Source organism: Chenopodium album, chromosome 9 (assembly GCF_948465745.1).
Source record: "Chenopodium album chromosome 9, dcCheAlbu1.1, whole genome shotgun sequence".
Lineage (NCBI taxonomy): Eukaryota > Viridiplantae > Streptophyta > Magnoliopsida > Caryophyllales > Amaranthaceae > Chenopodium > Chenopodium album.
The window spans coordinates 10,688,870-10,698,709 of record NC_137842.1 but is presented as its reverse complement, the minus strand read 5'-3'; the positions used below and the strand labels follow the sequence as shown (position 1 = coordinate 10,698,709).

Sequence of the window (9,840 nt, the reverse complement as noted above, 5' to 3'; positions counted from 1 at the left end):
TTACGAATTCGGCAAAAAAGGGGTGCAACACGAGGACTTCCCAGGAGGTCACCCATCCTAGTACTACTCTCGCCCAAGCACGCTTAACTGCGGAGTTCTGATGGGATCCGGTGCATTAGTGCTGGTATGATCGCACCCATTTACTTATTGCGCTATTTTGTATTTATACCCTTTCCAGCCCCTAATTTCCTTCGAAATGCCGTAACTTTGTGCCCGATCGTCCGAATTAAACATTTTTTTTTTCAAATTGGTTATTTTTTGAGATCTACGCGTCCCAAACCATTTCCCATCTCAAAATAACCGAAAATAAATAAAAATTACGAATTCGGCAAAAAAGGGGAGCAACACGAGGACTTCCCAGGAGGTCACCCATCCTAGTACTACTCTCGCCCAAGCACGCTTAACTGCGGAGTTCTGATGGGATCCGGTGCATTAGTGCTGGTATGATCGCACCCATTTACTTATTGCGCTATTTTGTATTTATACCCTTTCCAGCCCCTGATTTCCTTCGAAATGCCGTAACTTTGTGCCCGATCGTCCGAATTAAACATTTTTTTTTTCAAATTGGTTATTTTTTTGAGATCTACGCGTCCCAAACCATTTCCCATCTCAAAATAACCGAAAACAAATAAAAATTACGAATTCGGCAAAAAAGGGGTGCAACACGAGGACTTCCCAGGAGGTCACCCATCCTAGTACTACTCTCGCCCAAGCACGCTTAACTGCGGAGTTCTGATGGGATCCGGTGCATTAGTGCTGGTATGATCGCACCCATTTACTTATTGCGCTATTTTGTATTTATACCCTTTCCAGCCCCTGATTTCCTTCGAAATGCCGTAACTTTGTGCCCGATCGTCCGAATTAAACATTTTTTTTTTCAAATTGGTTATTTTTTTGAGATCTACGCGTCCCAAACCATTTCCCATCTCAAAATAACCGAAAACAAATAAAAATTACGAATTCGGCAAAAAAGGGGTGCAACACGAGGACTTCCCAGGAGGTCACCCATCCTAGTACTACTCTCGCCCAAGCACGCTTAACTGCGGAGTTCTGATGGGATCCGGTGCATTAGTGCTGGTATGATCGCACCCATTTACTTATTGCGCTATTTTGTATTTATACCCTTTCCAGCCCCTGATTTCCTTCGAAATGCCGTAACTTTGTGCCCGATCGTCCGAATTAAACATTTTTTTTTTCAAATTGGTTATTTTTTGAGATCTACGCGTCCCAAACCATTTCCCATCTCAAAATAACCGAAAACAAATAAAAATTACGAATTCGGCAAAAAAGGGGTGCAACACGAGGACTTCCCAGGAGGTCACCCATCCTAGTACTACTCTCGCCCAAGCACGCTTAACTGCGGAGTTCTGATGGGATCCGGTGCATTAGTGCTGGTATGATCGCACCCATTTACTTATTGCGCTATTTTGTATTTATACCCTTTCCAGCCCCTGATTTCCTTCGAAATGCCGTAACTTTGTGCCCGATCGTCCGAATTAAACATTTTTTTTTTCAAATTGGTTATTTTTTTGAGATCTACGCGTCCCAAACCATTTCCCATCTCAAAATAACCGTAAACAAATAAAAATTACGAATTCGGCAAAAAAGGGGTGCAACACGAGGACTTCCCAGGAGGTCACCCATCCTAGTACTACTCTCGCCCAAGCACGCTTAACTGCGGAGTTCTGATGGGATCCGGTGCATTAGTGCTGGTATGATCCATCCATTTACTTATTGCGCTATTTTGTATTTATACCCTTTCCAGCCCCTGATTTCCTTCGAAATGCCGTAACTTTGTGCCCGATCGTCCGAATTAAACATTTTTTTTTTCAAATTGGTTATTTTTTGAGATCTACGCGTCCCAAACCATTTCCCATCTCAAAATAACCGAAAACAAATAAAAATTACGAATTCGGCAAAAAAGGGGTGCAACACGAGGACTTCCCAGGAGGTCACCCATCCTAGTACTACTCTCGCCCAAGCACGCTTAACTGCGGAGTTCTGATGGGATCCGGTGCATTAGTGCTGGTATGATCGCACCCATTTACTTATTGCGCTATTTTGTATTTATACCCTTTCCAGCCCCTGATTTCCTTCGAAATGCCGTAACTTTGTGCCCGATCGTCCGAATTAAACATTTTTTTTTTCAAATTGGTTATTTTTTTGAGATCTACGCGTCCCAAACCATTTCCCATCTCAAAATAACCGAAAACAAATAAAAATTACGAATTCGGCAAAAAAGGGGTGCAACACGAGGACTTCCCAGGAGGTCACCCATCCTAGTACTACTCTCGCCCAAGCACGCTTAACTGCGGAGTTCTGATGGGATCCGGTGCATTAGTGCTGGTATGATCGCACCCATTTACTTATTGCGCTATTTTGTATTTATACCCTTTCCAGCCCCTGATTTCCTTCGAAATGCCGTAACTTTGTGCCCGATCGTCCGAATTAAACATTTTTTTTTTCAAATTGGTTATTTTTTGAGATCTACGCGTCCCAAACCATTTCCCATCTCAAAATAACCGAAAACAAATAAAAATTACGAATTCGGCAAAAAAGGGGTGCAACACGAGGACTTCCCAGGAGGTCACCCATCCTAGTACTACTCTCGCCCAAGCACGCTTAACTGCGGAGTTCTGATGGGATCCGGTGCATTAGTGCTGGTATGATCGCACCCATTTACTTATTGCGCTATTTTGTATTTATACCCTTTCCAGCCCCTGATTTCCTTCGAAATGCCGTAACTTTGTGCCCGATCGTCCGAATTAAACATTTTTTTTTTCAAATTGGTTATTTTTTTGAGATCTACGCGTCCCAAACCATTTCCCATCTCAAAATAACCGAAAACAAATAAAAATTACGAATTCGGCAAAAAAGGGGTGCAACACGAGGACTTCCCAGGAGGTCACCCATCCTAGTACTACTCTCGCCCAAGCACGCTTAACTGCGGAGTTCTGATGGGATCCGGTGCATTAGTGCTGGTATGATCGCACCCATTTACTTATTGCGCTATTTTGTATTTATACCCTTTCCAGCCCCTGATTTCCTTCGAAATGCCGTAACTTTGTGCCCGATCGTCCGAATTAAACATTTTTTTTTCAAATTGGTTATTTTTTGAGATCTACGCGTCCCAAACCATTTCCCATCTCAAAATAACCGAAAATAAATAAAAATTACGAATTCGGCAAAAAAGGGGTGCAACACGAGGACTTCCCAGGAGGTCACCCATCCTAGTACTACTCTCGCCCAAGCACGCTTAACTGCGGAGTTCTGATGGGATCCGGTGCATTAGTGCTGGTATGATCGCACCCATTTACTTATTGCGCTATTTTGTATTTATACCCTTTCCAGCCCCTGATTTCCTTCGAAATGCCGTAACTTTGTGCCCGATCGTCCGAATTAAACATTTTTTTTTTCAAATTGGTTATTTTTTTGAGATCTACGCGTCCCAAACCATTTCCCATCTCAAAATAACCGAAAACAAATAAAAATTACGAATTCGGCAAAAAAGGGGTGAACCACGAGGACTTCCCAGGAGGTCACCCATCCTAGTACTACTCTCGCCCAAGCACGCTTAACTGCGGAGTTCTGATGGGATCCGGTGCATTAGTGCTGGTGTGATCGCACCCATTTACTTATTGCGCTATTTTGTATTTATACCCTTTCCAGCCCCTGATTTCCTTCGAAATGCCGTAACTTTGTGCCCGATCGTCCGAATTAAACATTTTTTTTTTCAAATTGGTTATTTTTTGAGATCTACGCGTCCCAAACCATTTCCCATCTCAAAATAACCGAAAACAAATAAAAATTACGAATTCGGCAAAAAAGGGGTGCAACACGAGGACTTCCCAGGAGGTCACCCATCCTAGTACTACTCTCGCCCAAGCACGCTTAACTGCGGAGTTCTGATGGGATCCGGTGCATTAGTGATGGTATGATCGCACCCATTTACTTATTGCGCTATTTTGTATTTATACCCTTTCCAGCCCCTGATTTCCTTCGAAATGCCGTAACTTTGTGCCCGATCGTCCGAATTAAACATTTTTTTTTTCAAATTGGTTATTTTTTTGAGATCTACGCGTCCCAAACCATTTCCCATCTCAAAATAACCGAAAACAAATAAAAATTACGAATTCGGCAAAAAAGGGGTGAACCACGAGGACTTCCCAGGAGGTCACCCATCCTAGTACTACTCTCGCCCAAGCACGCTTAACTGCGGAGTTCTGATGGGATCCGGTGCATTAGTGCTGGTATGATCGCACCCATTTACTTATTGCGCTATTTTGTATTTATACCCTTTCCAGCCCCTGATTTCCTTCGAAATGCCGTAACTTTGTGCCCGATCGTCCGAATTAAACATTTTTTTTTTCAAATTGGTTATTTTTTGAGATCTACGCGTCCCAAACCATTTCCCATCTCAAAATAACCGAAAACAAATAAAAATTACGAATTCGGCAAAAAAGGGGTGCAACACGAGGACTTCCCAGGAGGTCACCCATCCTAGTACTACTCTCGCCCAAGCACGCTTAACTGCGGAGTTCTGATGGGATCCGGTGCATTAGTGCTGGTATGATCGCACCCATTTACTTATTGCGCTATTTTGTATTTATACCCTTTCCAGCCCCTGATTTCCTTCGAAATGCCGTAACTTTGTGCCCGATCGTCCGAATTAAACATTTTTTTTTTCAAATTGGTTATTTTTTGAGATCTACGCGTCCCAAACCATTTCCCATCTCAAAATAACCGAAAACAAATAAAAATTACGAATTCGGCAAAAAAGGGGTGCAACACGAGGACTTCCCAGGAGGTCACCCATCCTAGTACTACTCTCGCCCAAGCACGCTTAACTGCGGAGTTCTGATGGGATCCGGTGCATTAGTGCTGGTATGATCGCACCCATTTACTTATTGCGCTATTTTGTATTTATACCCTTTCCAGCCCCTGATTTCCTTCGAAATGCCGTAACTTTGTGCCCGATCGTCCGAATTAAACATTTTTTTTTTCAAATTGGTTATTTTTTGAGATCTACGCGTCCCAAACCATTTCCCATCTCAAAATAACCGAAAACAAATAAAAATTACGAATTCGGCAAAAAAGGGGTGCAACATGAGGACTTCCCAGGAGGTCACCCATCCTAGTACTACTCTCGCCCAAGCACGCTTAACTGCGGAGTTCTGATGGGATCCGGTGCATTAGTGCTGGTATGATCGCACCCATTTACTTATTGCGCTATTTTGTATTTATACCCTTTCCAGCCCCTGATTTCCTTCGAAATGCCGTAACTTTGTGCCCGATCGTCCGAATTAAACATTTTTTTTTTCAAATTGGTTATTTTTTGAGATCTACGCGTCCCAAACCATTTCCCATCTCAAAATAACCGAAAACAAATAAAAATTACGAATTCGGCAAAAAAGGGGTGCAACACGAGGACTTCCCAGGAGGTCACCCATCCTAGTACTACTCTCGCCCAAGCACGCTTAACTGCGGAGTTCTGATGGGATCCGGTGCATTAGTGCTGGTATGATCGCACCCATTTACTTATTGCGCTATTTTGTATTTATACCCTTTCCAGCCCCTGATTTCCTTCGAAATGCCGTAACTTTGTGCCCGATCGTCCGAATTAAACATTTTTTTTTTCAAATTGGTTATTTTTTTGAGATCTACGCGTCCCAAACCATTTCCCATCTCAAAATAACCGAAAACAAATAAAAATTACGAATTCGGCAAAAAAGGGGTGCAACACGAGGACTTCCCAGGAGGTCACCCATCCTAGTACTACTCTCGCCCAAGCACGCTTAACTGCGGAGTTCTGATGGGATCCGGTGCATTAGTGCTGGTATGATCGCACCCATTTACTTATTGCGCTATTTTGTATTTATACCCTTTCCAGCCCCTGATTTCCTTCGAAATGCCGTAACTTTGTGCCCGATCGTCCGAATTAAACATTTTTTTTTTCAAATTGGTTATTTTTTGAGATCTACGCGTCCCAAACCATTTCCCATCTCAAAATAACCGAAAACAAATAAAAATTACGAATTCGGCAAAAAAGGGGTGCAACACGAGGACTTCCCAGGAGGTCACCCATCCTAGTACTACTCTCGCCCAAGCACGCTTAACTGCGGAGTTCTGATGGGATCCGGTGCATTAGTGCTGGTATGATCGCACCCATTTACTTATTGCGCTATTTTGTATTTATACCCTTTCCAGCCCCTGATTTCCTTCGAAATGCCGTAACTTTGTGCCCGATCGTCCGAATTAAACATTTTTTTTTTCAAATTGGTTATTTTTTTGAGATCTACGCGTCCCAAACCATTTCCCATCTCAAAATAACCGTAAACAAATAAAAATTACGAATTCGGCAAAAAAGGGGTGCAACACGAGGACTTCCCAGGAGGTCACCCATCCTAGTACTACTCTCGCCCAAGCACGCTTAACTGCGGAGTTCTGATGGGATCCGGTGCATTAGTGCTGGTATGATCCATCCATTTACTTATTGCGCTATTTTGTATTTATACCCTTTCCAGCCCCTGATTTCCTTCGAAATGCCGTAACTTTGTGCCCGATCGTCCGAATTAAACATTTTTTTTTTCAAATTGGTTATTTTTTGAGATCTACGCGTCCCAAACCATTTCCCATCTCAAAATAACCGAAAACAAATAAAAATTACGAATTCGGCAAAAAAGGGGTGCAACACGAGGACTTCCCAGGAGGTCACCCATCCTAGTACTACTCTCGCCCAAGCACGCTTAACTGCGGAGTTCTGATGGGATCCGGTGCATTAGTGCTGGTATGATCGCACCCATTTACTTATTGCGCTATTTTGTATTTATACCCTTTCCAGCCCCTGATTTCCTTCGAAATGCCGTAACTTTGTGCCCGATCGTCCGAATTAAACATTTTTTTTTTCAAATTGGTTATTTTTTTGAGATCTACGCGTCCCAAACCATTTCCCATCTCAAAATAACCGAAAACAAATAAAAATTACGAATTCGGCAAAAAAGGGGTGCAACACGAGGACTTCCCAGGAGGTCACCCATCCTAGTACTACTCTCGCCCAAGCACGCTTAACTGCGGAGTTCTGATGGGATCCGGTGCATTAGTGCTGGTATGATCGCACCCATTTACTTATTGCGCTATTTTGTATTTATACCCTTTCCAGCCCCTGATTTCCTTCGAAATGCCGTAACTTTGTGCCCGATCGTCCGAATTAAACATTTTTTTTTTCAAATTGGTTATTTTTTGAGATCTACGCGTCCCAAACCATTTCCCATCTCAAAATAACCGAAAACAAATAAAAATTACGAATTCGGCAAAAAAGGGGTGCAACACGAGGACTTCCCAGGAGGTCACCCATCCTAGTACTACTCTCGCCCAAGCACGCTTAACTGCGGAGTTCTGATGGGATCCGGTGCATTAGTGCTGGTATGATCGCACCCATTTACTTATTGCGCTATTTTGTATTTATACCCTTTCCAGCCCCTGATTTCCTTCGAAATGCCGTAACTTTGTGCCCGATCGTCCGAATTAAACATTTTTTTTTTCAAATTGGTTATTTTTTGAGATCTACGCGTCCCAAACCATTTCCCATCTCAAAATAACCGAAAACAAATAAAAATTACGAATTCGGCAAAAAAGGGGTGCAACACGAGGACTTCCCAGGAGGTCACCCATCCTAGTACTACTCTCGCCCAAGCACGCTTAACTGCGGAGTTCTGATGGGATCCGGTGCATTAGTGCTGGTATGATCGCACCCATTTACTTATTGCGCTATTTTGTATTTATACCCTTTCCAGCCCCTGATTTCCTTCGAAATGCCGTAACTTTGTGCCCGATCGTCCGAATTAAACATTTTTTTTTTCAAATTGGTTATTTTTTTGAGATCTACGCGTCCCAAACCATTTCCCATCTCAAAATAACCGAAAACAAATAAAAATTACGAATTCGGCAAAAAAGGGGTGCAACACGAGGACTTCCCAGGAGGTCACCCATCCTAGTACTACTCTCGCCCAAGCACGCTTAACTGCGGAGTTCTGATGGGATCCGGTGCATTAGTGCTGGTATGATCGCACCCATTTACTTATTGCGCTATTTTGTATTTATACCCTTTCCAGCCCCTGATTTTCTTCGAAATGCCGTAACTTTGTGCCCAATCGTCCGAATTAAACATTTTTTTTTTCAAATTGGTTATTTTTTGAGATCTACGCGTCCCAAACCATTTCCCATCTCAAAATAACCGAAAATAAATAAAAATTACGAATTCGGCAAAAAAGGGGTGCAACACGAGGACTTCCCAGGAGGTCACCCATCCTAGTACTACTCTCGCCCAAGCACGCTTAACTGCGGAGTTCTGATGGGATCCGGTGCATTAGTGCTGGTATGATCGCACCCATTTACTTATTGCGCTATTTTGTATTTATACCCTTTCCAGCCCCTGATTTCCTTCGAAATGCCGTAACTTTGTGCCCGATCGTCCGAATTAAACATTTTTTTTTTCAAATTGGTTATTTTTTTGAGATCTACGCGTCCCAAACCATTTCCCATCTCAAAATAACCGAAAACAAATAAAAATTACGAATTCGGCAAAAAAGGGGTGAACCACGAGGACTTCCCAGGAGGTCACCCATCCTAGTACTACTCTCGCCCAAGCACGCTTAACTGCGGAGTTCTGATGGGATCCGGTGCATTAGTGCTGGTATGATCGCACCCATTTACTTATTGCGCTATTTTGTATTTATACCCTTTCCAGCCCCTGATTTCCTTCGAAATGCCGTAACTTTGTGCCCGATCGTCCGAATTAAACATTTTTTTTTTCAAATTGGTTATTTTTTGAGATCTACGCGTCCCAAACCATTTCCCATCTCAAAATAACCGAAAACAAATAAAAATTACGAATTCGGCAAAAAAGGGGTGCAACACGAGGACTTCCCAGGAGGTCACCCATCCTAGTACTACTCTCGCCCAAGCACGCTTAACTGCGGAGTTCTGATGGGATCCGGTGCATTAGTGATGGTATGATCGCACCCATTTACTTATTGCGCTATTTTGTATTTATACCCTTTCCAGCCCCTGATTTCCTTCGAAATGCCGTAACTTTGTGCCCGATCGTCCGAATTAAACATTTTTTTTTTCAAATTGGTTATTTTTTTGAGATCTACGCGTCCCAAACCATTTCCCATCTCAAAATAACCGAAAACAAATAAAAATTACGAATTCGGCAAAAAAGGGGTGAACCACGAGGACTTCCCAGGAGGTCACCCATCCTAGTACTACTCTCGCCCAAGCACGCTTAACTGCGGAGTTCTGATGGGATCCGGTGCATTAGTGCTGGTATGATCGCACCCATTTACTTATTGCGCTATTTTGTATTTATACCCTTTCCAGCCCCTGATTTCCTTCGAAATGCCGTAACTTTGTGCCCGATCGTCCGAATTAAACATTTTTTTTTTCAAATTGGTTATTTTTTGAGATCTACGCGTCCCAAACCATTTCCCATCTCAAAATAACCGAAAACAAATAAAAATTACGAATTCGGCAAAAAAGGGGTGCAACACGAGGACTTCCCAGGAGGTCACCCATCCTAGTACTACTCTCGCCCAAGCACGCTTAACTGCGGAGTTCTGATGGGATCCGTTGCATTAGTGCTGGTATGATCGCACCCATTTACTTATTGCGCTATTTTGTATTTATACCCTTTCCAGCCCCTGATTTCCTTCGAAATGCCGTAACTTTGTGCCCGATCGTCCGAATTAAACATTTTTTTTTTCAAATTGGTTATTTTTTGAGATCTACGCGTCCCAAACCATTTCCCATCTCAAAATAACCGAAAATAAATAAAAATTA

General features: G+C 42.7%; 31 non-coding genes across 31 annotated transcripts; all 31 read right to left on the bottom strand.

Annotated features, from left to right (window-relative positions):
• Positions 1–19: 19 nt before the first annotated feature.
• Positions 20–138, bottom strand: LOC145561552 (5S ribosomal RNA). The gene has a single exon (XR_014094093.1). It is a non-coding gene; the product is annotated as a 5S ribosomal RNA (ribosomal RNA).
• A 198-nt stretch (positions 139–336) lies between these two features.
• On the bottom strand, positions 337–455 carry LOC145561390 (5S ribosomal RNA). The gene has a single exon (XR_014093937.1). It is a non-coding gene; the product is annotated as a 5S ribosomal RNA (ribosomal RNA).
• Positions 456–654: 199 nt separating this feature from the next.
• On the bottom strand, positions 655–773 carry LOC145561541 (5S ribosomal RNA). Its single transcript, XR_014094082.1, has one exon. It is a non-coding gene; the product is annotated as a 5S ribosomal RNA (ribosomal RNA).
• A 199-nt stretch (positions 774–972) lies between these two features.
• LOC145561529 (5S ribosomal RNA) lies at positions 973–1,091 on the bottom strand. Its single transcript, XR_014094071.1, has one exon. It is a non-coding gene; the product is annotated as a 5S ribosomal RNA (ribosomal RNA).
• Positions 1,092–1,289: 198 nt separating this feature from the next.
• Positions 1,290–1,408, bottom strand: LOC145561518 (5S ribosomal RNA). Its single transcript, XR_014094060.1, has one exon. It is a non-coding gene; the product is annotated as a 5S ribosomal RNA (ribosomal RNA).
• Positions 1,409–1,607: 199 nt separating this feature from the next.
• On the bottom strand, positions 1,608–1,725 carry LOC145560762 (5S ribosomal RNA). Its single transcript, XR_014093375.1, has one exon. It is a non-coding gene; the product is annotated as a 5S ribosomal RNA (ribosomal RNA).
• Positions 1,726–1,923: 198 nt separating this feature from the next.
• Positions 1,924–2,042, bottom strand: LOC145561506 (5S ribosomal RNA). Its single transcript, XR_014094048.1, has one exon. It is a non-coding gene; the product is annotated as a 5S ribosomal RNA (ribosomal RNA).
• Positions 2,043–2,241: 199 nt separating this feature from the next.
• LOC145561494 (5S ribosomal RNA) lies at positions 2,242–2,360 on the bottom strand. Its single transcript, XR_014094037.1, has one exon. It is a non-coding gene; the product is annotated as a 5S ribosomal RNA (ribosomal RNA).
• Positions 2,361–2,558: 198 nt separating this feature from the next.
• LOC145561483 (5S ribosomal RNA) lies at positions 2,559–2,677 on the bottom strand. The gene has a single exon (XR_014094025.1). It is a non-coding gene; the product is annotated as a 5S ribosomal RNA (ribosomal RNA).
• A 199-nt stretch (positions 2,678–2,876) lies between these two features.
• Positions 2,877–2,995, bottom strand: LOC145561470 (5S ribosomal RNA). The gene has a single exon (XR_014094013.1). It is a non-coding gene; the product is annotated as a 5S ribosomal RNA (ribosomal RNA).
• Positions 2,996–3,192: 197 nt separating this feature from the next.
• On the bottom strand, positions 3,193–3,311 carry LOC145561458 (5S ribosomal RNA). The gene has a single exon (XR_014094002.1). It is a non-coding gene; the product is annotated as a 5S ribosomal RNA (ribosomal RNA).
• Positions 3,312–3,510: 199 nt separating this feature from the next.
• On the bottom strand, positions 3,511–3,629 carry LOC145560713 (5S ribosomal RNA). The gene has a single exon (XR_014093335.1). It is a non-coding gene; the product is annotated as a 5S ribosomal RNA (ribosomal RNA).
• Positions 3,630–3,827: 198 nt separating this feature from the next.
• Positions 3,828–3,946, bottom strand: LOC145561604 (5S ribosomal RNA). The gene has a single exon (XR_014094143.1). It is a non-coding gene; the product is annotated as a 5S ribosomal RNA (ribosomal RNA).
• Positions 3,947–4,145: 199 nt separating this feature from the next.
• On the bottom strand, positions 4,146–4,264 carry LOC145560640 (5S ribosomal RNA). The gene has a single exon (XR_014093260.1). It is a non-coding gene; the product is annotated as a 5S ribosomal RNA (ribosomal RNA).
• A 198-nt stretch (positions 4,265–4,462) lies between these two features.
• Positions 4,463–4,581, bottom strand: LOC145561447 (5S ribosomal RNA). The gene has a single exon (XR_014093991.1). It is a non-coding gene; the product is annotated as a 5S ribosomal RNA (ribosomal RNA).
• A 198-nt stretch (positions 4,582–4,779) lies between these two features.
• On the bottom strand, positions 4,780–4,898 carry LOC145561435 (5S ribosomal RNA). Its single transcript, XR_014093980.1, has one exon. It is a non-coding gene; the product is annotated as a 5S ribosomal RNA (ribosomal RNA).
• Positions 4,899–5,096: 198 nt separating this feature from the next.
• Positions 5,097–5,215, bottom strand: LOC145561449 (5S ribosomal RNA). The gene has a single exon (XR_014093993.1). It is a non-coding gene; the product is annotated as a 5S ribosomal RNA (ribosomal RNA).
• Positions 5,216–5,413: 198 nt separating this feature from the next.
• Positions 5,414–5,532, bottom strand: LOC145561423 (5S ribosomal RNA). The gene has a single exon (XR_014093969.1). It is a non-coding gene; the product is annotated as a 5S ribosomal RNA (ribosomal RNA).
• A 199-nt stretch (positions 5,533–5,731) lies between these two features.
• Positions 5,732–5,850, bottom strand: LOC145561411 (5S ribosomal RNA). Its single transcript, XR_014093958.1, has one exon. It is a non-coding gene; the product is annotated as a 5S ribosomal RNA (ribosomal RNA).
• Positions 5,851–6,048: 198 nt separating this feature from the next.
• Positions 6,049–6,167, bottom strand: LOC145561400 (5S ribosomal RNA). Its single transcript, XR_014093946.1, has one exon. It is a non-coding gene; the product is annotated as a 5S ribosomal RNA (ribosomal RNA).
• A 199-nt stretch (positions 6,168–6,366) lies between these two features.
• LOC145560761 (5S ribosomal RNA) lies at positions 6,367–6,484 on the bottom strand. The gene has a single exon (XR_014093374.1). It is a non-coding gene; the product is annotated as a 5S ribosomal RNA (ribosomal RNA).
• Positions 6,485–6,682: 198 nt separating this feature from the next.
• Positions 6,683–6,801, bottom strand: LOC145561387 (5S ribosomal RNA). The gene has a single exon (XR_014093934.1). It is a non-coding gene; the product is annotated as a 5S ribosomal RNA (ribosomal RNA).
• Positions 6,802–7,000: 199 nt separating this feature from the next.
• LOC145561376 (5S ribosomal RNA) lies at positions 7,001–7,119 on the bottom strand. The gene has a single exon (XR_014093923.1). It is a non-coding gene; the product is annotated as a 5S ribosomal RNA (ribosomal RNA).
• Positions 7,120–7,317: 198 nt separating this feature from the next.
• On the bottom strand, positions 7,318–7,436 carry LOC145561364 (5S ribosomal RNA). The gene has a single exon (XR_014093912.1). It is a non-coding gene; the product is annotated as a 5S ribosomal RNA (ribosomal RNA).
• Positions 7,437–7,634: 198 nt separating this feature from the next.
• On the bottom strand, positions 7,635–7,753 carry LOC145561353 (5S ribosomal RNA). Its single transcript, XR_014093901.1, has one exon. It is a non-coding gene; the product is annotated as a 5S ribosomal RNA (ribosomal RNA).
• A 199-nt stretch (positions 7,754–7,952) lies between these two features.
• Positions 7,953–8,071, bottom strand: LOC145561341 (5S ribosomal RNA). Its single transcript, XR_014093890.1, has one exon. It is a non-coding gene; the product is annotated as a 5S ribosomal RNA (ribosomal RNA).
• Positions 8,072–8,269: 198 nt separating this feature from the next.
• LOC145561329 (5S ribosomal RNA) lies at positions 8,270–8,388 on the bottom strand. The gene has a single exon (XR_014093879.1). It is a non-coding gene; the product is annotated as a 5S ribosomal RNA (ribosomal RNA).
• A 199-nt stretch (positions 8,389–8,587) lies between these two features.
• Positions 8,588–8,706, bottom strand: LOC145560639 (5S ribosomal RNA). The gene has a single exon (XR_014093259.1). It is a non-coding gene; the product is annotated as a 5S ribosomal RNA (ribosomal RNA).
• A 198-nt stretch (positions 8,707–8,904) lies between these two features.
• Positions 8,905–9,023, bottom strand: LOC145561603 (5S ribosomal RNA). The gene has a single exon (XR_014094142.1). It is a non-coding gene; the product is annotated as a 5S ribosomal RNA (ribosomal RNA).
• Positions 9,024–9,222: 199 nt separating this feature from the next.
• On the bottom strand, positions 9,223–9,341 carry LOC145560638 (5S ribosomal RNA). The gene has a single exon (XR_014093258.1). It is a non-coding gene; the product is annotated as a 5S ribosomal RNA (ribosomal RNA).
• A 198-nt stretch (positions 9,342–9,539) lies between these two features.
• Positions 9,540–9,658, bottom strand: LOC145561433 (5S ribosomal RNA). The gene has a single exon (XR_014093978.1). It is a non-coding gene; the product is annotated as a 5S ribosomal RNA (ribosomal RNA).
• Positions 9,659–9,840: the final 182 nt, after the last annotated feature.